The sequence below is a fragment of the Macaca thibetana genome, chromosome 1 (genome assembly GCF_024542745.1).
Source record: "Macaca thibetana thibetana isolate TM-01 chromosome 1, ASM2454274v1, whole genome shotgun sequence".
In the NCBI taxonomy this organism is placed as follows: Eukaryota; Metazoa; Chordata; class Mammalia; order Primates; family Cercopithecidae; genus Macaca; species Macaca thibetana.
The window spans coordinates 56,911,580-56,939,299 of NC_065578.1; the positions used below are offsets into that span (position 1 = coordinate 56,911,580).

Here is a 27,720-nt window from a genome sequence, read left to right on the forward strand (position 1 = left end):
ATTTGATTTTTGTATAAGGTGAGAGAGAGAGGGATCAAGTTTCATTCCTCTGGATATAGACAGCTGTGATTTTTTAAGTTTTGAAATAAAATTACCAATAATTCACTGAACACTTAGTCATGGTTGCAGTACAGAAAACAAATGCTATCAATGCTGGATGTAGGGAAGAAATGTGGGTTGAAGGCTGAGCTTAGTAATGGCAGTATCTTAGAAAACTGGGAGTCAAGAGAGATGGGCTCTGGGTGATGGGACAGAAAATGGATGTGGAGTGTGCTACCAGAGGAGGAACTGAGAATATATATTGGGGAGAGTGGGTTTATGAAATGGAAAAACTCCTCACTGAACACTGCAGATAGTATAGAGAAACAATTGACAACTTGATAAGCAGTTAATTTAGAGATATAGAGGTAACCTGCAGAAAGGCCCCCCTTCCCCTAAAAAAGAGGTTAAAACTAGTTATCTTTGGAGAGTGGGACTGGGGAAAGGAAGTAGGCAAGGGACCACTGCTTTACATTATTAGGCTTTTTCGTACTAAGGATATTTTTTAATGATGCATGTGTATCATTTTAATAAGATAAAAATATATTAAAATGTTTTTATTTTGGGACATTCCAAGAATTCCATAAGTATCAGAAAGGTGTAATAAATCCCCATTATCCATCTTCAACAGTGAAAAACTCATGGCCACTCTTGTTTTATCTCTGTCCCACCCACTCCTCTCCTCCACATTATTTTGAAGCAAATGCTACACATCACATTATTTTGTCCTTAAACATTTCAGTATGTATGTCTAAAATATAAAGATATTTTTAAACTTGGGCATAAACTCTTATCATACCTTAAAAAAAATCCCTTAATACCAACAAATACTAAAATTTCCATTATCTCCTAAATTAAAAAAAAAATAATTTTAATATGTAAATTATTCTTATTTTCAAATAAATAAAAGAGTTGCATAAATTAGCCGGGCAAAGTGTCTCTTGCCTGTAATCCCAGCTAGTCAGGATGCTGAGACAGGAGGATGGCTTGAGCCTGGGAGGTGGAGGCTGCATTGAGCTAAGATCTCTCCACTGTATTCCAGGCTGGGTGACAGAGCAAGACCCTGTTTCTCTTAAAAAAAAAAAAAAAAAAAGAAAAGAAAAGAAAAGAAAGGCCGGGCGAGGTGGCTCAAGCCTGTAATCCCAGCACTTTGGGAGGCCGAGACGGGCGGATCACGAGGTCAGGAGTTCGAGACCATCCTGGCTAACACGGTGAAACCCCGTCTCTACTAAAAAAATACAAAAAACTAGCCGGGCGAGGTGGCGGGCGCCTGTAGTCCCGGCTACTCGGGAGGCTGAGGCAGGAGAATGGCGTAAAAACCCGGGAGGCAGAGCTTGCAGTGAGCTGAGATCCGGCCACTGCACTCCAGCCTGGGCGACACAGCGAGACTCCGTCTCAAAAAAAAAAAAAAAAAAAAGAAAAGAAAGAAAGAAAAAAAATGAGGAGCCAATTAAGTCTGTATGTCTGTCTGTATGTATGACTGGTATGACTGTGGAGTATAGAACTAGAGTAAAGGTTTCAGCAAAATATAAGGAAGGACTTTCCAATCAGGAAAATTGCCTGTTGGAATGTGTTGCCTTGGGAGGTCATGAATCCATGTCTCCTTAAATAGGCAAATGGAGAGCCGGGCGCAGTGGTTCACACCTGTAATCCCGGCACTTTGGGAGGCAGAGGCGGGTGGATCACCTGAGGTCAGGAGTTCAAGGCCAGCCTGACCAACATAGTGAAACCCCCGTCTCTACTGAAAATACAAAAATTAGTCAGGTGTGATGGCAGGCACCTGTAATCCCAGCTACTTGGGAGGCTGAGGCAGGAAAATCAGTTGAACCTGGGAGGCAGAGGTTGCAGTGAGCGGAGATCATGCCACTGCGCTCCAGCCTGGGCAACAAGAGCGAGATTCCGTCTCAAACAAAACAAAACAAAAAAAGGCAAATGGAGACTAGATGACCAGTTAGAAGGAAGATTTCTTTTCTGTAGTCCCAATAATCCCAAATTATTTAACTCTGAAGCTATTATGAATTCATAGAGAACCTTAACACCCAAGAACTATTTGTTTGATGAGCACAATTTTAGACTGTGTACTCAGAAGTCTTTTTTTCCTCTTCTTCCTCCTTCTTCTGTTCACATATTGCATAGGCTTAGCAGTCTTGGCATTCTTTTTTAAAAGCCCTAACCTTCTAGGAAATTGTAAATTTCTTGAGGTCAGAGATCTTATCTTTTGCATTGTTGAATCTCCCATATCTAGCCCATAATGAATGCTTGTTTTAGTCTCTGTTCCCTGGGAAACAGGCCTGAGATGGAAATCTGCAAGCAGTTGTTTTGTCAAGGACTACCCTCTGAAACTATGTCTGTGGGAGATGTGGGAAGCAGGATTGGGCAGAGGGAGAAGTTGAACTGTGGTGCAGCTGGGAGAGGATCTTCAGTTGATAGTATGAGAAACTGTGGGGTTGGGAAAACCCTTGAAAATTATATCCTTCCAGGAAAGAGGTTTGGGACAGTCATTGAATACAAGCTGCTTCTTCAGACAGTGTGAAAAGCAACTCACTTGTGCCAGTGGCAGTGCCTAGAGGGGGGCTCAGCTACACCCTAGAGCTGGCCAACACTGTCAGCACCTGGGAAAGCATGAATACCTCAAATGGGGGCTCTGGGCAGAGCTCAGTTGGTGTTTGTCTAATTGAACTGCATAACCAGAGTGACTGCCTGCCACTGTCCCCTATGCACTCCACACAAGTGTCACCTTACCCTTTCTAGAGCAGGTGATTGACTCCTTTTACCTTCTCTGGGTGTTTACATACTTCATGGAACCTATCTGACACGTCTTTCCTTTCATATCATCCTGGAATTTTCAAAGCACGATTCCTGGTCTTGATTTCCTAATTATCCGGCTAATTTATCATTATGATACTACACGTGCTCTTCTTTTGAGACACTTTATAATTCTTACAAATTTACCAGGTATAGACAAGTAGCAATAATAGTATAAAGCAAGAAGTTTCTGCTTACATTTTAAAGCTCCCATCCAAAAGTCACCTTCTCTGTGAAATCTAACTGCACTCTCATAGGCAGAGCTAATGTCAATCAACTGTAGCACTTACATACTATCGCAATTATCTTGTAATGAGGCTGTCTTTCTCACTAGGCTAGACATTTTTCAAGTCATAGTTGTTCATTTGCTTCTCCTATGCCTTGCACAGTTCCTGGCACATAATAGATATCTAATGAAGATCTGTCAGATGAATGAATGAATGAATGAATGAATGAATGGATCAATCAATCAAAATTTAGAGTCTTTCTTACTGCACAAATTCAGTAACTCTTACTGTTCTCCTGATACCTTATAATTGTTGCTAATGTGCTTCACTAGCAGAACTGGAAAATAAAAACTGGGATAATAAGACTACCTTGTGATAGTTCACCAAGTCAGTACAATAAGCTCACGTTTCTAAAAAAAAAGAAAAAAAAAAAAAAAAAAGGAGGGGGGAGGTACAATTGCTGCTAAAGCTTTAGCACAATCAATTTTAATTAGCATTGCTCATTGTAAGAAATGATAAGGTATCAGTCATTGTAATTGCAAGTGTTGACAATTAGTCAAAGTCATTAACATCTCAAGACCTAAGATAATACAGAATTACTGAGTTTAAAGATTTGGAGGAAAAGTAAGGAGAAATTGTTATGAAATGCCTTCAGTTTTCACAGGCTCAACAAACATACCCTGTGAATGATCACTTTTCAGTTTTCTTTGGGAGCTGAAGAGAGATTACCTAGGAACTGCCACTGGGCTGCGTTCTTTCTGTCTTCTCTGCAATCCACGGCGCTACTAGGGAGATTCTTTCAAAAATACAAATTTCAATGTGTCACTCAAATACCTCCAGGGTTTTCTCACTGCCCACAGGAAAAACCCCAATCTCCCTAGCACTGGATTCAAAGCTGGTAGATTTCTAACTCCATCTTTTACATGCTCCTCCATCCTCCTTGTGCTTTCCTCTCAACTAATTTTCATACAAGCTGTTCCTCAAAACCACTTTCCTGTTTGGTGTATTTTGACTGCATAGACAGGTCTCCTTGTCTTACATCTGTTACTCCTTTTTCGGCCTGACAAACTTGTCCACTTTTTTTTTTTGTTTTGAGACAGGGTCTTATTCTGTCACCCAGCCTGGAGTGACAGTGGCACAATCATGGCTCACTGTAGCCTCAAATTCCTGGGCTCAAGGAATCCTGCTTCTTCACCCTCTCAAGTAGCTGGGACTACAAGCATGCACCACCATGGCCTCTAACTCTTAAACATTTTTTTTTTTTTTTTGTAGAGATGGGGTCTCACTATGTTACCCAGGCTGGCCTTGAAATTCTGGCCTCAAGCAATCCTCCTGCGTTGGCCTCCCAAAGTGCTAGGATTACAGGCGTGAGTCACAGTGCCTGTCATTGTCTACTTTGTAGGACCAAATTGAATAACTCAAGACAAACAACTAATCCTTTCTGCTCCTTGTGGATATTTTTTTTTAGGGAGGGGCTTCATGTGTCACCACATTATAACTACTTATTTATTTACCTATATTTCCAACAAGATTATGTCTTCTGGAGGTTCCTAATGTCTAGACCAGTGACCAGCAAATAATTGACCTGCAATAATTGTTTGTTGAGTGGGCAAATCAATGGGTGGATGGAGAGATAAATGATTGAATAAATGAACAAGGTAATAAATGAGTAAGTAAACATGTTAATCAGCACATGGCTCCCTCTGCATAGTATATATGGATAGTCTGATCATAAGCCTATTTATTTGGCACTGGGAGCTTCTCTTTCTCCTTCCTGAATTCAGAAAGAAATGAAGAACATGTGATATCTTCAAAATTCTAACTTGTTGTCAATATTAATTTATGATCTACATTAGATTCATTAAATGTAATAACATCAACAAGAACTACTGGCATGCTTTCCATGTTCTTTTTAAAAAATTATTTACTTAATTAATTTTTTTAGAGACCGGGTCTTTCTCCATTGCCCAGGATAGAGTGCAGTGGTATGATCCTTGCTCATTGCAGCCTTGAATTCCTGGGCTCAGCCATCTTCCTGTCTCAGCCTCCCAAGTAGCTGGGACTACAGGTGCATGCCACTATGTTCGACCAAGTTTTAATTTTTTCTTAGTAGACACGGGGTATCACTATATTGTCCAGGCTGGTCTTGAATTCCTGGACTCAAGCGATTCTCCCACTTTGGCCTCCCTAAGTCTGAGATTACAGGTGTGACTCATGGTGTCCAGCCTCTATATATAATAAAAATAGTAACTTTGTAACATGCAACTTACTAACATTTCACATCTCTAGGAAATAATGATTCTTCTTCTTTTTTGAGATGGAATCTCGCTCTGTCACCCAGGCTGGAGTGCGGTGGCGCGATCTCCGCTCACTGCAAGCTCCACCTCCCGGGTTCAAGCCATTCTCCTGCCTTAGCCTCCCGAGTAGCTGGGACTACAGGCGCCTGCCACCACGCCCGGCTAATTTTTGTACTGTTAGTAGAGACAGGGTTTCACCTTGTTGGCCAGGATGGTCTTGATCTACTGACCCTGTGATCAGCCTGCCTCGGCCTCCCAAAGTGCTGGGATTACAGGCGTGAGCCACCATGCCCGGCGGGTTATTCTTCTTATCCTTACTTTATAATTAAGCAACTGAGAGACAGAGAAGTTGAGAAACTTGCCCTAAGTCACCTAACTAGAAAGTGGCTCTGTCTCCAGGCTTACTTTCACAGGCTGAATAAAAAGAAAACATCACATACAGCTAGTGAACATACATTTTGTAAATATCCTTGATGCTTTCTAACTATGCTTTCTAACTATTCTAACCATATATATTCAAGAGTCTTAAGGCAGAGTGTTGGGATGATGAGGAAGTAAGACAAAATGGAGAGATGTTGTTTTACAGAAGAAGTGACCCTAACTTACAGAGGAAAAATTGTGATTAGAAGTAATAAGGGGCCGGGTGTGGTGGCTCACGCCTGTAATCTCAGCACTTTGGGAGGCTGAGGCGGGCAGATCATGAGGTGAAAAGATTGAGGCCATCCTGGCCAATATGATGAAACTCCGTCTCTACTAAAAATACAAAAATTAGCTCGGTATGGTGGTGTGCGCCTGTAGTCCCAAATACTCGGGAGGCTGAGGCAGGAGAATCACTTGATCCCAGGAGGCAGAGGTTGCAGTGAGCTGAGATCACACCACTACACTCCAGCCTGGTGACAAAGTGAGACTCTGTCTCAAAGAAAAAAAAAAGAAAAAAAAAAAAAGGGATTCATAAGGAAACATTCTAGTCTAAAATTTAAAGATGGTATTTTAATAGTATGATTGTCTCTTCACTGTCTTCCTACTCTCCTCCCTTTTGAATTTCTTCTGTCTTTTTTTCTAACTTGTTGATAGCATCAACAGTCAACCAGTTTCCCACTGTATTTGACTGCTCTCTCCTCAGGTACAATTGGTCATCCTCATGTGTAACTGGTCATTTGAAAATGACTCCTTCACTCTGTCCCCACAGCCATTACTTGAGTTCAGATTTTCCTTGTTTCTCTATTGGTTTCTCTGACTCCAGTTTAATTTCCCTCAACTGTATTCCTAGCTACCATTACCATGCTTTTTAAAGTACAGTAATACTTTTACTAAAACTAAGTTTAACACAAAACAAAAACCTTGGTAACAATCATTGTATGCATCTCAGCCTTCCAGGATAGAGAGCAAACTCCTTCACTTGGAGTTAAATACCCAGCTCCAAACTGGCTACTATCTACATCACCTTCACCTTATCTCCAGCTACTCTGTTCCTTTCATCTTTTGCTGAACCTGCTGTGAATATTTGTCTAAGCACTTTCAAAATGTCACCCCACTCCCTCCTGGCCTATATGGTTTCCTCTGAGAAGTCTGTTATCAGATGAATCGAAGCCCCTTTATATGTTATTTGCTTCTTTTCTCTTTCTGCTTTTAGCATCTTCTCTTTGTCCTTGATCTTTGAGACTTTCATTATTATATGCCTTAAGCATTCTTATTTGGGTTAAATCTGTTTGGTGATCTCTGACTTTTCTATGCCTGAAAGATATTTATATCTTTCAATATGTTTGGGAAGTTTTGTTTTTATTTCTTTGAACATGCTTTCTGCCCCTTGCTCTTTCTCAATTCCCTCTTTAACACCAATGATTCTTAGATTTACTCTTATGACGTAATTTTCTACATCTTGTAGGTGGTTTTCATTCTGCTTTCTTTTTTCTCCTCTATTTTCAAATAGACAGTCTTCAAGTTGACTGATTCTTTCCTCTGCTTGATCCATTCTTCTGTGAAGAGCCTCTAATATATTTTTTCAGTTCAGCAAATACATTTCTCAGTTCCAGGATTTCTGGGGGTTTTATTATTATTATTTCATCTCTTTGTTAAATTTCTCTGATAAATTTCTGAATTGTTTATTTCTATACTATCTTGGAATTTGCTATTTCCTTAAAACTGCTATTTTGAATTCTTGATCTGAGAGCTCACATATTGCCATCTTGTTAGAGTTGGTCAACGGCTCCTTGCTCTGTCCATTTGAGGAGGCCATGGTTCCCCGTTTGCTGCTGTTTCTTGAGGACATATGTTTATGTCTTAGCATTGATGGATTAGTTATCTATTCCAGTCTTTGCTGTCTGGCTTGTTTTATTTTTTCTTGAATATGTTTGCTTAGAGGCTCTTTGCAATTCACTATCTGCTTGGAGTTTTTTCACTTGTCTGTGGCACCAGGGGGTTGTCTCAGTCTCAGATTTGAGTTCTGGGATAATGCTGGTGATTACTTTGGTGGTGGATATTTCTTTTTTATTTTGGTGGAGGCTGAAAGAGTAAAGCCAGATTGTTTCTACACTACCCTTTTGAACGTTATGGATATTTATAACTCCCTTACCTTTTACTCATGCAAAAAGAAGTATTTACATTTTAAGGCATAATTCAAAGGGTGTTTCTCCACCAGGATGCCATTTCTACTCTTGCTCCAGCTTGTAAAATGTATTCAAATTCTCATAATTTCCTCTAACACTTTCCCTCTAATGCATCTACCTCTATATGAGCATAAAGGTATGCTATGATGTTATAGAATGACTTTACTTTCTCCATTATACAACTTATTTTTCAATAGTCTGAGCTCCTTTAGGATATATGCCATGTTTTAGTCATTTTGGTATCATCAGAATCTAGAGGAGTACTTGCAATTTGGAAGATATTTAGTAAATTTCTGAATTAGTTTTCAGAAGTCAGGCAAATTCTTAGTAAGTCTAGATTCCTAACAAAGCTGGAGGCATCATGCTACCTGACTTCAAACTATACCACAGGGCTACAGTCACCAAAACAGCATGGTACTGGTACAAAAACAGACACATAGACCAATAGAACAGAATAAAGAACCCAGAAATGAGACAGCACACCTTCAACTATCTGGTCTTCGAAAACCTGACACAAATAAGCAGTGGGGAAAGGATTCCTTATTCAATAAATGGTGCTGGGATAACTGGCTAGCTATATGCAGAAGATTGAAACTGGACCTCTTCCTTACACCATATACAAAAATGAACTCAAGGTGGATTCAGGACTTAAATTTAAAACCCAAAAGTATGAAAACTCTGAAAGATAACTTAAGCAATACCATTCAGGATATAGACAAGGAAAAATATTTTGTGATGAAGCCACCAAAAGCAGTTGCAACAAAAGTGAAAATTGATAAATGGGATCTAACTAAGCTAAAGAGTTCTACATAGAAAAATAAACTATCAACAGAGTAAACAGACAACCTATAAAACGGGAGAAAATTTTTACAAACTAAGCATTCGACAAAGGTCTAATGTCCAGTATTTATAAGAAAACTAAACAAATTTACAAGAAAAAAATGATCTTATTAAAAAGTGGTCAAAGGACATGAATGGACACTTTTCAAAAGAAGACATACATGCAGCCAACAATCATATGGAAAGAAGTTCAGAATCACTGATTATTAGAGAAATACAAATCAAAACCACAATGAGATACCATCTCGCACCAGTCAGAATGGCTATTACTAAAAAATAAAAAATAAAACAGATGCTAGCAAAGTTGTGGAGAAAAACTTATACACTGTTGGTGGAAGTGTAAATTAGTTCAACTATGGGGGACAATAGTGTGGTGATTCCTCAAAGACCTAAGGACAGAAATACAATTAGACCCAGCAATCCTATTACTGGTATATACCCAAAGGAATATAAATTATTCTATTATAAAGACACATGTGCATGTATATTCGTTGCAGCACTATTCACAATATCAAAGACATGGAATCAACCTAAATGCTCATCAATAGTAGACTGGATAAAGAAAATGTGGTACACATACACCATGGAATACTATGCAGCCATAAGAAAAGAATGAGATCGTGTCCTTTGCAGGGAGACAGATGGAACTGGAGGCCCGTATCCTTAGCAAACTGACACAGGAACAGAAAATCAAGTAGTGTATGTTCTCACTTATAAGTGGGAACTAAATGATGAGAACACATGGACACATACAGGGGAACAACACACATGGTAGCCCACTGGAGGGTGGAGGGTGAGAGGAGGGAGACGATCAGGAAAAATAACTAGTGAATACTAGGCTTAATACCTGGGAGATAAAATAATCTGTAAAACAAACCCTCATGACACAAGTGTACCTATGTAAAAAACCTGTACATGTACACCCGAACTTAAAGGTTAAAAAGAAAGCCAGATTCCTGGCTTCTGAAAAATTAGAAGCTTTTGTCAAGACTAGACAGACTTAAATTCCTCTGTTGTAGCAATAAACAGAAGTTGTTTCCTAAGGGCTAGCCTCTCTCCAGTTTGCTGCAGTCCTTACCATGCCTCTCATGTTACTCCCAGCTAATGTAACTAATTTAAGGTAACTCCTGGCCTCTAAGCATTTTTCATTTTATGATACAAATTATAGCATCAATTACAGATGAGAGTTGAATTCAGTTTTAATAACGGTTTATTCCAAGCTTGAGATGCTATGATTCTAAGTACCATTCTCAAACACAAAGTAATCTCGACCAGCAGAGGAACCTGGATAACTTCAGTTTTTAGTTTATTTCTAAACCAGAGAATTTAAGACATTATTAACTATTTGGCTTTTTGGGAAAGTCAGTTGAAATACAAGTTTACAAGGATGCATTTGGTAGAAGAGCCAACTCCAGAAAGTAATGTAAACTTTATTCCTTTGTTAATTAATATGTAATTTCGTATGTATCTGACAAAAGAAGCTGAATCTGAGAAGACAATTCTAATTGTTTCTGATTGCATTATGCAAAGAGTTTCAATAGATCTACTAGTCTATTGAACTTATTATTTTACCAGTTGATGTTACTCTAAAATGCCCTTGTTCTTTGGGAAATTTATTTTCCTTCCTTCCTTCCTTCCTTCCTTCCTTCCTTCCTTCCTTCTTCCTTCCTTCCTTCCTTCCTTCCTTCCTTCCTTCCTTCCTTCCTTTCCTCCCTCCCTCCCTCCTTCCCTCCTTGCCTTTTTCCCTCCCTTCCTTCTGTCCTTCCTTTCCTCCCTTCCTTCCCTCCCTCCTTCCTTCCTTCCTTCTTTCCTTCCTTCCTTCTTTTCTTTCCTCCTTTCCTCCCTCCCTCCCTCCCTCCTTCCCTCCTTGCCTCTTTCCCTCCCTTCCTTCTGTCCTTCCTTTCCTTTCCATCCTTCCTTCCTTCCTTCCTTCCTTCCTTCCTTCCTTCCTTCCTTCCTTCCTTCCTTCCTTCCTTCCTTCCTTCCTTCCTTCCTTCCTTCCCGTCTTTCCTTCCTTCCTTTCTTTCTTTTTCTTTGTGTAAACATCATCTAGAATTTCTATAGACAGGATTAAAATTCTGGGAAAAAATCTGAGCTTTTAGTGTGGCATAATAAAAATAGTCCTAAATTATAAGAGCAGGGTGATCATAAACAGCAGCCCATCACCTTTATATTACCCATAGTCCTTTACATAGTATTCTACTCATAGTTGTGGTTAATAAACCTACTTAATAAATGCATACTCTAAGAGCTAGACAAACAAGTCTTCCCAAGTATTCAAATATTTTGCTTTCTGGTGATGTCTCAGATTTTTATAGGTACAGAAGATTGTTTTATATAGTGTTCACCTGGCATATATTTTTCCATTTTTTAAACTGTTAATCTTTCAGCATCCTCATAGTTTAGGTAAGTTTCTGTAAGTAGCATATATTTGGATTTTTTTAATCCATTGTGATCTGTGTATTTTAACAGAGTTTAGTCTGTTTACATATGGCTACTAATAACTATGGATTTGCTTTAACAGTTTGTACTTCCTATTTACATTGCATTAAAAATATTTCTCCTTCATTTCTCTTTTCTGTTGGATTAGGTTTACTTTTTCCATTTTTCTCTCTACCAGCTTAGAAGACATTCATTCTTTTCTATTCTTTTAATAAGAATATTTGACTTAAAATATAAAGTTAATAAAAAGCTGTCCCTACCCCTAAGAAAATAAATGAATACATAGCTTAAACTCGTTTTAATTCTGATCACTTTGCTGCTTATCTTACCTTTAATTTTTGCCTACTATTATAGATCAATCTTTTTTTTAAATCCACAGAGTAGTGATTATTTGCTTATTACGTCTCTCTCCTATCAGAAATATGACACTGCTGCATCCCATTTACAATAATGTTTAACACATAGTACTTAACACATATATTTGGACCAATGAATCAATACAATACTAGGATTTCTTTTTCTTTTTTTTACTGCTAATGCTTGGTGACATTTAGTCACATACTTAGTAATATCTTTTTTCCTCGTTTTTCTTTTTGCATCTTACTTTTTCATGGCTTACATTTTTTTCAAATATATAATTTAAGGTATATAGCTTAAATTTTATAGTGTTTATACTTTAAACTTTTTATTTTGAAATAGTTACAGATTCACAAAAAGTTACAAAAATACTGCAGGGGGTCACATGTGCTCATGTGACACTGCTGAATCCTTTTTTTACAACACAGAGTACTTAATACATATTTTTGGACTGAATACATAAATCTGTTTTTTAAAAAATCATGTTTGTTAATATTTACTCTTCCTTCCTTCCTTCTTCCCTCCCTCTCTCTTTCTCTTCTTTTTTTCTCTTTCTCTTTCCCTCCTTCCCTCCCTCCTTTCTTTCCTTTTCTCTTTCTTTTTCTTTCTTTCCAGGGTGTCACTCCATTGTCCAGGCTGGAGTCCTGTGGTAACATCAGTGCTCACTGCACTCTCAACCTCCCCGGGCTCAGGTGATCAATCCTCCCATCTCAGTCCCTTGAGTAGCTGGGGTTACAGGTGCACACCACCACACTCAGCTAATTTTTGTATTTTTTGTAGAGATGGGTTTTTGCCATGTTTCTCAGGCTGGTCTCGAACCCTGCAAGTTATCTGCCCACCTCAGTCTTCCAAAGTGCTGCAATTACAGGTGTGAGCTATGGTGCCCAGCCTACTTACATGTTTATCAATATCTTTTCTCTCCATTTTTCCTTGACTTTTACCCAATTTCCCCCAATGGTTATATCTTACCCCAACCAGGAAATTTGTGCACTAGGTATATATATTTGTATGCTGTTTTATCACGTGTGAATTCATGTAGTAACCACCTCAATTAAGATACATTCTAGGCCTGGTGCAGTGGCTCACACCTGTAATCCCAGCACTTTGGGAGGCCGAGGTGGGCAGATCACCTGAGGTCAGGAGTTCGAGACCAGCCTCCCCAACATGGTGAAACCCCGTCTCTACTAAAAATACAAAAAATTAGCCAGACATGGTGGCAGGCGCCTGTAATCGCAGCTACTCAGGAGGCTGAGGATAGAGAATCGCTTGAACCTGGAAAGTGGAGGTTGCAGTGAGCCGAGATCACACCATTGCTCTCCAGCCTGGGCAACAAGAGCGAAACTCCATCTCAAAAAAAAAAAAAACCCACACAAACAACAATAAAAAAACCAGATGTATTCTGTCACTGCAAAGACCCCTCCAATTCCCACCCCTACTCCACTTTATCTAATTGCTGGCAACTGCTAATCTGTTCTCAACTCCATAATTTTGTCATTTTGAGGATATATAAATGGAATCACACATCACACAGTATGTGACCTTTAGGTATTAGATTTTTTTTTATCCATCATAATGCTCTTGAGATCCATTCACATTATTGTGTGAATAAGAAAATAAGAAACTTTTTTTTTTTTTTTCTGTGTAGTATTTCATAATATGGATGTGTTACAATTTCTTAAACTATTCAACTACTGAGGGGCATTTTGGTTATTTTTAGTTTTGGGCTATTAAAGTAAGGCTGTTATGAATATATTTATGTACATGTTTTTGTGAATTGAGGTTTTCATTTCTCTGGGGATGAATGCCCAGGAGTGTGATTGCTGGGTTGTATGGTATGTGTTTAATCTTATAAGGAATTGCCCAATTATATGCCAGACTGGCTGTACCATTTTACATTCTTGTGTCCATCTATCTAGGCATAGATTTATGTGTTTTATATATTGACGTTTTCTATTTCTGAGAATTCAAGTATTTATTCCAGTCTGTACAGATAGGACTTGTTTGTATTCATCCTTCTTAAGAGGGCTTTCTATGAATTCAAAGGGGATTGAGTGTTGTGATCTAAGCCTGAAGTCACTGCAGCTGTTTTAGCATTAGGGGGCTCTCTGAGCCCAGGAACTCTGTGACTCTTGCAGATGCTCTACATACAATGCCTTGGTGGACTTGGGTAAGAAAGGGAAGAATTCTCTGGGTTACCAGGCAAAGTCATTCTCTTTCCACTCTTTCCCCAAATTGGAAGGAGTCTCTCTCCATGTGGGCTGCCCTGAGTTAGGGAAGGGGTCATACGGGCACTCCCATGGCCACTATAGCTGGCACTGCACAAGGTCACACCTGAAGCCTTACAGACCAGTACAGTGCTGGGGCTCACCCAAGGCCCACAGCCACTACTCCCTGACTGCTGCTGATGTTTTTGCAAGGCCCAAGACCACTTCAGTCAACAGGTGGTGAATGCTGCCTGGACTAGGTCCATTCCATCAGGCCAGCAGATTCCCTTCCAGCTCAAGGTGGCTTTAGAAATGCTGACTTGGAGCAAAGACCTGGAATCTGGGCTTCAATAATTTACCTGGTGCTTCATTTTACTGTGGCTGAGCTAGTACCCAAGTTGTAAGACGTCGTTCTCTGTACTATTCCTTCTCTTTCCCTCAAGTGGGAGGAGTCTCTCCTGGAGCTGTACTGCCTGAATTGGAGGAGGTGATGCAGGCAGTCTCTTGGGCTCTGGTATTGCACTGAGTTGCACACAAAGTCCACTGCCTCTGAGATCAGCAAAGCAGCAGGGCTTGCCCTAGGACTGTGCTCCTTGTGGCATGACTGCTACTCAAATTTATTCTGGGTCCCAGGCCACTTCAGTTAACCAGTGATGAAGCTGGCTGTGACTTGGGTTCCTCCCACTAGGCCACAGAATTTCCCTGTGGGCCAGGGCTGGTCTGAAGGCTCCTGTCCTGGGTGCCAGCAGAATTCCACCCTTTGCTATGTTCCACTGTGATACAACAGTATGAGTCCCACTCTCACTTTGCTCTCTCTCCCTTAAGCACAGATTTTCTCTCCATGCTCTGCTGCCTGGGTTTGAGGGAGGGATGGTGCATGCAATGCAGGACTGTCTTTCCTATACTCTTCAATGCCTCTCTCCTTAATAGTATGTTCAGATCAGGCACTGTGATCACTCTAATTGTTTTCGTTCCTACGAAGGTGCTTTCTTGCATGAATAGTTGTTCAATCTGGTGTTCCTCCAGGAAACAATCATACGAGGGCTCTATTTGTCCATCTTGTTCCACCTCCTCCTAAGGATTCATGCAGTTTTATCAAATCTGGAAAAGTTTTGTTACAATTCTTTGAATATTTTTTATTCCAATTTTTTCTATTTTCTTTTCCTGAAAAATACCATTAAAATAAGTTAGAACATTTGGTCCTATTCTCCCTATCTACTTTTAAATTCTTTTTTAATATTCTTTACTTCCTTATTTCTCTTTGTGAACTCCAGATATTTCTGTATTCCAGTTCACTAGTTATATTTCCAACTATATCTGAATTACTATTTAATCTAGCCATGGAGTTTATTTTAATGACTATAGTTTACATTGGGAGAAATTCCATTTGGTAATTTCAAAGATTTTTTTCTTTTCCTTTTCCATGCTTTCTTATTCATTTTTTTAAAATTTTCAATTCCCACTTATGATTTTATTAATTTAAACCTCCCTCTTATCTCTCTTTCTCTCTCTCTCTCTATATATATATGTTCAACTTTTATATTGAAGTTGTTATTGTCTGGGGTAATACCCGAGGTTCATTACCTCACGGCCTCAGAAAACAAGGACGCAGACACGCCAGAGTGAGGTTAAGAGTGGAAGTTTAATAGGTAAAAGAAAGAGAAGATCTCTCTTGCTACAGAGAAGGGTCCCAGAGAAAATGGGTTGCTGGTTCTGCAGTGGAATGCAGGAGATTTTATAGATGAGCTTGAGGAGGTGGTGTCTGACTTACACACAAGATTGGTTGGACCAGGTGTGCCATTTGCATAGCATGTGAAAATCTGTCCACCCCCCACTTTTATTATGCAGATGGGTTCCCTACCTGGATGGCGCTATGTTTCTTGTTCCTTCCTGTACAGGTGGTGACAAAAGGAAAGATGGAGCCTCCATGTTCAACATACCTGGCTTCCAGGTAGCCCTTTTTTATTGGCACAGCTGCCGGCATTCATCTGTGCAAGCTTTCAGCTTGCTTTTCTACTTTTGAGGCTTGATTTTTCTGGCTACTCTGTTAGAAAAGAAATGATTTGGGGGCTGCTTTTTATTAAAAGGGAAGCCTTGCCAAGGACTCCTTTTACACTCACTATCTTCCTAAATAATTTCTTTCTAGCTCCTGTATCAATATCACCTGAAGTTATTGGGTGTTTAATGTTTTTGTTTAGTGCCTACTGACTCTCACCCAGGTTAATTTGTTTCCTTGTCTGTTTTTGCAATTCTGGATTTTGATTTCATCATTACATTTGTCTGTGGACATCCTGTGAAGCTGGGTTGAAGGTGTATACCTCCGCAGGTTTTCTGCTTACTTCTGCCTGGTGTCTCAGGGTCAATTTTACGTTTTGTTTAGAGTTTCATACTATGGAATAGTGTACAATAAAATCTCTAGTCTAATTCCATGATTCTAAGTTCTTAAAGAAAAAGTTTTCACCATCTGTAACTCAAAATAAGATGTACAAACTTCACTGTTGTTTATTCCGTAGGTGAATTTTTCTTAAGACCGTCTTTTATACAGAGTCAGGCTTTATGAGCATGTTCCCAGTTGCACCATGAGAGAGCTTAAGTACTAGTCGGTTTTCCCAAAGTTGACTTAAAACCTATGTCCCCAAGTTGTTGGGAGTGGAAATTTTTCTCTCCATCTCATGGCTTTATTGTCACTATTTTAATTGGCTTTTTAAAAATTTTATCCTTTTTTCTTGCAGGGGGGTCATTCTTTGCTTTAGGACTCTTGTAGTTTCCCTTTATTTCTTGTGCACTCAGTCTTGCATGCAGGGTTTACTTTATCCAGGTTTTTAGTGTGTGTGTGGAATAAAGAAAGAGTTTAATAGACAAGAGGCCAGGCATGACACATGGAAGACAAAGTTGTTACTCAACTCAATCTCCACAAAAATTCAAAGGCTAGGGTTTCTCAAGGATGGTAGGCCAGGGAGTCCCCTTATGTGTGGGGCCACAGGACAGGTCCAAGATTGGGGCAGGCAGGAGGGTCGGGGAGGTGGCTGCTCCAGGTGGAGTTATTGGTTGTCAGAAATGCAAAAACCTGAAAAGACATCTCAAAAGGCCAATCTTAGATTCTACAATAGCGATGTTATCTGCAGGAGTAATTGTGGAAGTTACATGTCTTGTGACCTCAGGAATAATGGCTGGTAATCATTTATCTCTACACCTTAGCAAAATTGGTTCACGCATCCTCCTAACCTGATATCCTTTCGTTAGTTTTATAAATGCAGTTGAGTTTTGTCAAAGGCCTATTATCATTTAAACTATAAACTAAATGTTTCCCAAAGTTAGCTTGGCCTAAGTCTAGAAATGAGCGAAGACAGCCAGCCTGTGAGGCTAGAAGCAAGATAGAGTCAGCCAAGTCGGATTTATCTTACTGTCATAATTTTGCAAAGGTGGTTTCAATCCCTCCCTTTGGATTTCATAAAACCTTATTCTTAAGGTGTGGGCTATGGAGATGGAAAAAGGCCTAGCCTACTCTAGCTTCTTCCTGCTGACAGGGGGAGTGGTGGGGATAGCAGTTGGCTCCAGGGGAATAGGAGTGAAACTGCTGCTTTGCAGCTCTTTGCCTGTACTCACTGGTGCCTGGTCAAGGCTCGCATGACAAGCACGTTAGTACTCTCATCCACAGTTTTAGCACAGCACTTAAGTGAACAGCAGACTATAAGTTAATGAGTAGGTTGTTAGAAAGACAGATTGGGATAAGCAGGAAAGAGTAGATTTAAATATACTGCCCCATATCTTTTTAGTCAGTTTCCTAGTCCTGAAACTAGATCAGTTCAGTTAAACAGCTGTTTCCCGTATCAGGAGATGGCACTGCAGATGGGCTAGGCCTCTACATGTGATGAAGGCAAACTGATTTTTAATAAGAGGCATGTCTATGGAAACAGAAGAAAAACAAAGGTTAATGTTATCCAGGTATAGTGTAAAGCTTTTTCAGGTTATCTAGACTAACGTGTTGTTGGAAATCAAAAATTGTATAGGTAATTTTTATATTTAAGTTTTATACTGAACTTCAATAGTCCTTTGGCAGCTTTTATATTATTTTTTTCCTATATTATTCAGAATTTTAATAGCCACCATACTACAAACATTTGGAGTTTTCCCCTGCAGATAAATTTTTTACGAGACACCTCAAAACATGACTCACTACTGTTTTTAGTCAAGTACTATATATATTGAATTTTTAAAAAGTATTCCATCTTATTTTAAGTGACACGTTATTATTTCATTTTAGAAACATGGCTCTGCTTAGCATATCAACATAAGAATCAAGAAGTTACTATTGCCACAAATTTTCTAAGGGGAAATGAGAATACCCACCAAAGTGAGGCCTACCTACAAAAATGTACTCCTTGTAATTTTATTCCAAATAGCTAAAGACTCAAGGCTTAGGACTTTTCTCTGCTGGTACCTTGATTAACTCATAGAGATAAAGAATAATATCTGTATCACAAGGGACAGTTAAAATTGTTTAGAGATAATTGAGTCAAGTTTTGTAACATACTTTTTGGGAATTGTGTAGCAAATCACCTTCTAAAAATTAATAATGATGTACCCAATAATCCAAATTATTTGCTTTTTTAATGTTTTAATTCAATTAGAACAGGATTCAAGGTTATCTTAAAATGTCAATCTCACTCATGTGCTCTGATATGCTTACTTGAGCAGAAGGAAAGGGACTGAGCTATATATATAGTATATGGGTAATTGTGTGCAATTCTGGGGCTGCTCAGGAGAGTGTGTAAATATTATTTTTACCTGAATTGTGAAGGAGAAATCTATTGAAAACCATTGGTCTAACCACGAACATTCATTTTACAGACACAGAAACTTAAGACCTGTAAGATCTCACAGCATAAGTTAGTGACCAAGATGAAATTTTAATTCAGGTCTTTTAAGTTATACTCCAGTATATTTTCTACTGTACCACAATGAGAGTATTTTCATAACATCTTAATGGAAGATAGAGTGCCACTTGGTTATATCAGGCATTCACATTTTTCTCGCTGCATTAAAGCACGCTTTCTTTCTATCAGATTAAAACTGACAGAGATGAAACAGTTTTGGGCTAATTTCCTTGGGTTGGCTCCAGGGCCTCTAATCTGCATTTCATCATGATACAAGCACATGTTTTCATCATTGGTACACTCATCTGCATCAGCCGGGATGTTAATCACATGCTAACCCAATTTCCTCTATGAATTTATTACTTACTCTTCATTTAAGTTCATGAAACCTAACATGAGCCCCAAATAAGCATAACATCCTTAACAAGAAGATCTCAGCTCAAGAACCATACCCACTAGGCAACATAACCTAAGGATGAAGGCTTAGGAGAGGTAGGGAGAAAACAATCACTCCTGCAACCATACCTTGGGGACCCTCTGCAAAAGAAGATTATAATAAATTTGATAGGTTACATGGTACAAGCTGAAATATATGAGCAAGTCATGATTTGGCAACAAAATACAGTCCTTGTTTTAACTCTGTGCAGCTTGGTTGTACCAAATTGATCCATGATTTCCAAAATTAGAGGTATGGGCTTCAGAAAAGAGGGGAAGATGGTGGAGTGCATGGAAGGCAAAGGGAAGCTATAATGGGAAGGCATTTTGGAAGCAAAATCCAAATGCAAATTGGTTGTTAGAGAAACTATTCAGATCCATCTGGTGGCTGCATGTGATGAATACTACAAATCCCATCAATGGATATTCATTTTGGCAATGGCAAAGGAAAGTAAAATAGAACAAGTCAGGCCACCAGAGTATGGATGTTGGACTCAAACCAACTTGGATCAGAGTATGGATGTTGGACTCTTGCAAATGTGCAGCAAACACTCATCCCATGTTTTAGCCTAGTAATCATGAAAAGAGGAGTTTTTTAGTTAAGAAAATGTAAGAAGTGTCAGAGACATAAAAACTACATTACATAACTGACAGGGGAAATGTTTCTTTGTTTGCTGAGCTTCCAGATTGTCTGTCTATATTGATTTATTCATTCATTCCACCTACATCTGTTCCTAAGCACCTGTTATATGTCAGGCACAGTACCAGGCACTCAGGATACAAGATGATAGAACTACATTCCAGCCCTCAGAGAACTCTCAGTCTGGTGGGGGAAGTAGATGATAAACAAATACAATAAAGTTATACAGATAAGAACTGAAATCTATCAATAATGAGCTATGCATTTACTACTTGCCAGCTCCTGTTTTATGTAATTTACATGTATTATCTCATTTAATTCTCATAAATAGCCTATCAGGTAAGTAAGTATAATTATTTTTACCCACTTTACGATGGGAAAACCAAGGTGTAGAAAGGCTGAGTATCTTAACCAATGTCACATAGCTAGTAAATGGCAGAGCTGGGAAGTGAACCCAGGAAATCTGGCTTTTGAACCCAAGCTCTGAACTATTATGACATGTTTTCTCTTGAACTAAAAGATAACGTGAAATATCAGTCTATCTGTGGTAAGGTTATCACCTCAGGGTGATAACACTGCTGTTAATCAAACAGGGAAGCTTTTGCTGGGGAGAAGACCCCTGAGTTAGGTCTTGAAGAAGATATTCTGGAGACGTATAACATGGGGGCAACCAGGCAGAGGAGGAAGCATGAACAAAGTTACTGGAACTTGAAATGGAACTCCATATTTGTTCTTGGAGCTCCAGGAAGCCCCATATGGCTGCACAATAGAGTTGAAGAGGTGAGTAACTGGGAATGACACTGGAAAAAGAATTAGGGGCAAAGGGGACCAGATAATAAAGAACTTTGTATGTACATCAAGAATTCCAAGTTTATTCTCAGGTCAAGGGAGAGTCCTTGTAGGGTGGTAAGCAAGACAGAGACCAGATTAAATATGCTTTTTTATAGAAGTACTGAGTCATGGTGTAAAGGTATGATTGGGAAAAGGTGTTGGGGGCTGGGGAGTGATAAACAAGACTGAAAGAAAAGGGAACAGTTAAAGAACATTTGGAAATAATATAGGATGAACATTACCTGGATGCCAAAATCAGACAAGGACACACACCAAAAAGAAAACTACAGGCCAATATCCCTGATTAACATAGATGCAAAAATCTTCACAAAATACTAGCAAACCAGATTAAACAATACATCAAGAAGATCATTTACCATGATCGAGTGGGATTCATTCCAGGGATGCAAAGATGGTTCAACATATGCTCATCAATGAACATGGTAAATCACAGTAATAGAATCAAGGACAAAAACCATATGATTATTTCAATAGATGCTGAAAAAGCATTTGATAGAATTCAGCATTGCATTATTACAAAAGTGCTCAACATACTAGTTTTAGAAGAAATATACCTTAACACAATAAAGGCCATATATGACAAATTCACAGCTAACATCATAATGAAAAATTGAAAGCTTTTTCTCTAAGATCTGGAACAAGACAAGGATGCCCACATTTACCACTTTTATTCAACATAGTACTTGAAGTTCTAGCCAGAGCAATTAGGCAGGAGAAAGAAGTAAAAGGCATACAAATTGGAAAAAAGGAAGCCAAATTGTTTCTATTTGCAGACAACATCATGATATATACGTACAGAAAACTTTGAAGACTCCACTAAAAGACTGTGAGAACTAATAAATTTAGTAAAGTTGTAGGATACAAAATCAACATATAATATTGGTAGCATTTCTAATGCCAATAATGAACTATCTAGAAAAGAAATCAAGAAAAATAATCCCATTTATAACAGTTACCAAAAAATACCTAGAAATAAATTAGCCAAAGAGGTAAAAAAATAAAATCCCTACAATTTAAAACTATAAAGTCATGAAAAAAAAAAAGAAGTAGACACAAATAAATGGAAAGATAGCCCACGTTCATGAATTGGGAAAATTAATATTGTTAACAATGTCCATATTACCTAAAGCAATCTACAGACTCAATGCAATCCCTATTAAAATACCAATTGCATTCTTTTTTCCTTTTTTCTTTTCTTTTTTTTTTTTGAGATGGAATCTTGCCCTGTTGCCCAGGCTGCAGTGCAATGGTATGAACTTGGCTCACTGAAACCTCTGCTCCGGGGTTCAAACGATTCTCCTGCCTCAGCCTTCTGAGGAGCTGGGATTACAGGCGCCCGCCACCACGCCCAGTTATTTTTTTTTGTATTTTTAGTAGAGATGGGATTTCACCAAGTTGGCCAGGCTGGTCTCGAGCTCCTAACCTTGTGATCCACCTGCCTTGGGCTTCCAAAGTGCTGGGATTACAGGTGTGAACCACCACGCCTGACCCAATGACATTCTCCACAGAAATGGAAATAAAAAGAACCTTAAAATTCATGTGAAAATGCAAAAGACCCTGGACAGCCAAAGAAATCTTGAGGAAAAGTAAAGCTGGGGCATCATATTACCTGACTTCAAAATACATTACAAAACTATATTGCCAAAATAGCATGCTACTGGCATAAGAACTGAGATATAGGCCAGTGGAACAGTATGCAGAACCCAGAAATAAATCCATGTATTTATAGCCAACTGATTTGTAACAAAGGTGCCAAGCACACACACTGGGGAAAGGCCAGTTTTGCAATAAGTGGTGCTGAGAAAACTAGATATCCACATGCAGAAGAAAGAAAACCTTCTCTCTCACCACATACAAAAATCAACTCTAAATGCATTAAACACTTAAATGTAAAAATCTCAGACTGTGAAACTACTAGAAGAAAACACAGGGGAAATACTTCATAAAATCGAACAGGGCAAGGATTTTTAAAATAAGATGTCAAAAGCAAAGGCAACAAAAACAATAATAGACAAATTGGATTACATCAAACTAATGAGCTTCTGCACAGCCAATAAAACAATCAGTAAAGTGAAGAGACCAACCTACGGAATGGGAGAAAGTATCTGCAAGCTATACATCTGACAAGTTAATATGTAGAATTTATAAGGAACTTCAACTCAATAGCCGAAAAGCAACTAATCAGGTTTAAAATGAGCAAAAGACTTAAACAGAAATTTTCCAAAAGAAGACATACAAATGGGCCAGACACGGTGGCTTACGCCTGTAATCCCAGCACTTTGGGAGGTTGAGATGGGTGGATCATGAGGTCAGGAGTTCAAGACCAGGCTGGTCAACATTGTGAAACCCATCTCTAGTAAAAATACAAAAATTACCCAGACGCGGTAGTGGGTGCCTGTAATCCCAGCTACTCGGAAGGCTGAGGCAGGAGAATTGCTTGAACCCAGGAGGCAGAGGTTGTGATGAGCCGAGAACGCGTCATTGCACTCCAGCCTGGGCGACAGAGCGAGACTCTGTCTCAAACATTAAAAACAAAAATAAAAATAAAAATAAAAAAGAAAAGAAAGAAGACATACAAATGCCCCACAGATACATGAAAAAGATGATCACGATTACTACTCATCAGGGAAATGCACGTTAAAACCATCATGAGATATCATCTCATCCAAGTTAGAATGGTTATTACAAAAAAGATGACAAATAACAAATGCCACTGAGGATGTAGAGAAAGGGGAACTTTTAGGTACTGTTGGTGGGAATATAAATAGCAGAGTCATTATGGAAAATAGTATAGAGGTTCCTCAAAAAATTAAAACTAGAACTACTATATGATCCAGCAGTTCCACTAGTGGGCATATATTCAAAGGAAATGAAATCAGTATTTTGAAGAGATATCTGCACCTCCGTGTTTATTACAGTGTGATTCACAATAGCCAAGATATGAAATTAACCTAAATGCCCATCTATAGATAAATGGATTAAGAAAATGTAACTATATATAAATACATATTTATGTATACATATATGCGTGTGTGTATATATATATATATACACATACACACTATGAAATATTATTCAGCCATAAAAATAACATTCTGTCATTTTTGGCAATGTAGATGAACCTGAAGGACATTATGTTAGGTTATGAGTTGGGAAATAACTCATGCCCGGAAAGACAAAAATCTAATAATCTCATTAATATGTGGAATCTTAAAAAAGTTAATTTTATAGAAGTAGAGAGTAGAATAGTGGGGAGGGTGTAGTGAAGACCAGGAGAGATTAGTCAAGGGTACAAATTTATAGATAGATAGGAAGAATAAGTTCTGGTGGTGTTTTTCTTTTCTTTTATACTTCCTTCTTGGACTTCAGGTTCTTGTGTTCTATTACATAGTAGGGTGACTACAACTAATAACAATGTAGTGTATATTTCAAGGTAGCTTGAAGAGAAGATCTTGAATGTTATCACCACAAAGAAATCATAAATGTTTAAGGTGACTGATGTGGTAATTACCCTCATTTAATCCTTACACAATGTATACATGTATAAAGATATCAACCTGCATTCCATAAATATGTACAAATATGTGCTTATTATAAATTAAAAATTAATCAGAAAAAAATAAAAAGAAATAGTCTAGGATGGTGGTTGGGTTAAGGGGGATAAAGACGGATGATGTGATGCTAAACGGGGAGGAATACAGAAGTAAGAATAATTAACTTTCAGGATAACTATTCACTTTAATTCCACTTCGTTTTGTATCCTTAAAGTCTGTTGGTGTCCAGAAGAATTTTTTTTGATGACTGAAACAGGCAATTCTGAAGAAACTGGCCATTGTCATGGGATTGTTTCTTCTTCTACAGATCTTCCTGAATGAAATGCAGGAATCAGTTACGTTTCACTTGATTATCTTGTATCTAAAAGATATGTTCTAATCAATAGTTAAAATATACAGAGTCCAGGCTTACAATGCAATCAAGTCAGGTAAAGTCATGGATATTTCTTAGCAAAAAATCTTCAAAATGTTATCAATATTCCCAGTTGTATTACTATGCAGTTTTGGTTTACTCAAATCTCCCATATTTTTCATGATTGAAATATTCAATCAGATAACACCAGGGTGAAAATAATGAAGCCTTGAGATGATGTGTTTCATCAAGTAGAAAATAATTTTAAAAGCATTCTTAAGGATGCAGAAGTGACTGTGAAAAAAATACTGATTTCCTGCCAAAAAGGGGATTATTCCAGCTCACCAGAAAAAGGGAAAAAAAAAAATGATGACACCTGTTGGCAGTTTAATGCTAATATGAATTCTGCTTTCAGGCTGGAAATTATGCATCAACAAAAATATAAATATAATTTTTTTCACAGCTGTGTAAGTGAAAAAACATATGTTGAGAAATTAGAGAAAACTATTATCCATTATTCAAAATTTCCATGGCCACTGAGTGAATCCAGTGTTGGAATTAGAAATGTACAATGCTTTTTAATTAATTTAATTTACATTGTTGGCTGATGAAATGCCACAAATAACCACAACATTGAACACTCTTCCCTGTTCTCCTTTAAAAAATGCTCTGCTGTTTACAGGAGCCAGCATGGCTGCTAATTTTCTGGCTTCCCCTGGAGAAAATTGAAGCAGGGTTTGTGCAGTTAAAAAAGAAACCATAAACCACAGGGAGGTGGGCCAAGGTCACCAAGAAGGCTTCCCCCAAGTTCAGATGTGATCTCCTAACAAGTTCCTCAATGATATTGTTTGGCTCTGTGTCCTCATCTAAATTTCATCTTGAATTTCATCCCACGTGTTGAGGGAGAGACCTGGTGCGAGGTGATTAGATCATGGGGGCCGTTTCCTCTGATGTTCTCCTGATAGTGAGTGAGTTCTTATGAGATCGGATGGTTTAAAATTATAGCACTTCCTTCTTTGCTCTCTCTCCTGTGGTCTTGTAAAGAAGGTGCTTGCTTCTCCTTCACCTTCCACTACGAAGGCCACTATGTGGCCTCCCCAGCCATGTGGAACTGTGAGTCAATTAAACTTCCTTTCTCTATAAACTACCCAGTGTCAGGTAGTATCTTTATAGCTGTGTGAGAGAGAACTAATACACTCAACCAGTTAGTGAATGAGAAATACCATGAGATTTGAAGTAAACTAAGAAAACAAAATTGAGTATTTCTTAAAAACTATTTTCCATATATCTGAAAGTATGATAGGTGTTATATCAGAACTGTTACTTATCATTCTACATGACCCTGGCCAAATTACTTCTCTCTTTGATGTTTAGTTGTTCCTATCTGTAAAATGTGGGGTTAGGCTTCAATGGCTTCTCTGTTTCCCTCTGGAATCTTGATGATTCTCTAAATTAGGGTCACAATCCTCAAGAATCTCAGAATTACACAAAATTAATAAGACCAGCCTACCTAAGCTGATTAACTAAATTAACAATAAAACTAAAAGCACTAGGGGAATGACTCTGTGTCCTGCACACTCCGATGCACTGCACACCATGGTCTCTATCACTTTATTATGGGTCACACTCTCCATCCATGATCCCATTCCCTACTCAAAGCAATCCTATGGTGTGGGTTTCATAGCACAGATGAAGAAACCAATGCTCAGAGTACTTGAGATAGTTAAGATTTCAGAGGTGGGATGCAGTCAAGGTTGGAATAGAGTTTATGTCTTATTGCCCTCGGTATCTGACTGCTAACCACTGCCCCATACTGCCAATAACAATAACAGGGAAGTGTCCCCAAGGTCTGTTTTAATCCCGGCATGAAGAGAGTGCACTATAAGAGGAAGATGGCAAGGCTGTAATCAGATGGTCCTGGGAATTTATCTTAGCACTTCCATGTGGAACCTGTGTATTGCTGGGATCTCCAGGCCTATGTCTTCATCTGTAAAATGGGGATATCAATATTAACCTAATAGTGTTGTAGTGGGACATAAGATAATATTAAGTGTTTGGCACAATGCCTGTCACATGGTACATAAATAGGAGGGTTTTTTTTTTTTTTTTTCTTGTCATCCTCCTTCATTCCTGTAGTCTTATTTCTTTCAGGGTCTGACCACTTTCTTTCCAGTTTTCTCCGTGTCTTACTGGTGTCTGGTTTGTCTAGAGAGATTTTAAATATTTAAAGGTCACCATTTGGTCAAAGTAGGAAAATCACCCTCTCGTATTTGAAACATGTCTTAAATCACTTGCACTGGCCCTGGGCCAGGCTCAGAGGATCCTGATTAGCATATGCCATCTCCCTTAAAGGGAGAGAAAGTGAGAGATAGGCATCTACAAATTGCAGTCCTTCATTAGCCTGTCTGCTGATATTGACGTTATAATTTTCTAGTCAACTTTTTTCACACCCAGACCTCCCTTGGCTCTTGATTTCTGACCTGCAGCCGCCCTCTCTTCCCAGTCAGCTTCCTCAAGCAACTCCACCTTGTCAAATGTGGCCACTCATGTTTGGTGATGCCATAAACAAAGGATATGCTTATGAAGGCAAGAAAATTGAGTGATCTAATTCCTGCCACTGGAGATCACACCCTACCAGTGATACGGTTGCCTGCAGTTGAAAAATGCAGCATCTTTGGATGTATACAGAGAAGCAAACTATAAAAAAAATTAAACTTAAATAAATTCAGAAGAAAAGGTGGATCTGATAAATAAGAATCTACTCTGTGCCAGACTTTTCACCAAAAACGCAGTTAACACTTAGTATGCGCCAAGTACTATGGTAGCACTTTAAAGATATTAACTCATAAAATCCCTACAAGCACCCTATGAAATAGACAGGATGATAGGATTAAAGTCTTCATCTTACAAATGAGGATACTGAGCACAGAGAGGTTGTCATCTCCTCAAGTCCACACCAGTAGTAAGTAACAGAGGCAGGATTTGAGCCCAGGCTATCTGAGTTCTGAATCCAGGCTCTTAGCCACTATATTGAGCAGCTTCTAGGTTGAGGGACAGCAGGAGCTTCTTAGGAAATGGGACTGGGGACAGTAGTTGGTCACCTGCAGCAGAAGAGAGTGGGTACACTAGAGAGTGGCTCCTAGCCAGAAGCATTTGGCATGCTGTGGGCATCCATCTATGTGCTTTGTGGAAG

At 38.7% G+C, this 27,720-nt stretch overlaps 1 protein-coding gene across 1 annotated transcript in view; it reads right to left on the reverse strand.

Moving 5' to 3' along the window:
* Window positions 1–27,720, reverse strand: part of DAB1 (DAB adaptor protein 1) — a 1,249,655-nt gene that overhangs the window by 691,456 nt on the left and 530,479 nt on the right. The window lies entirely within an intron of this gene.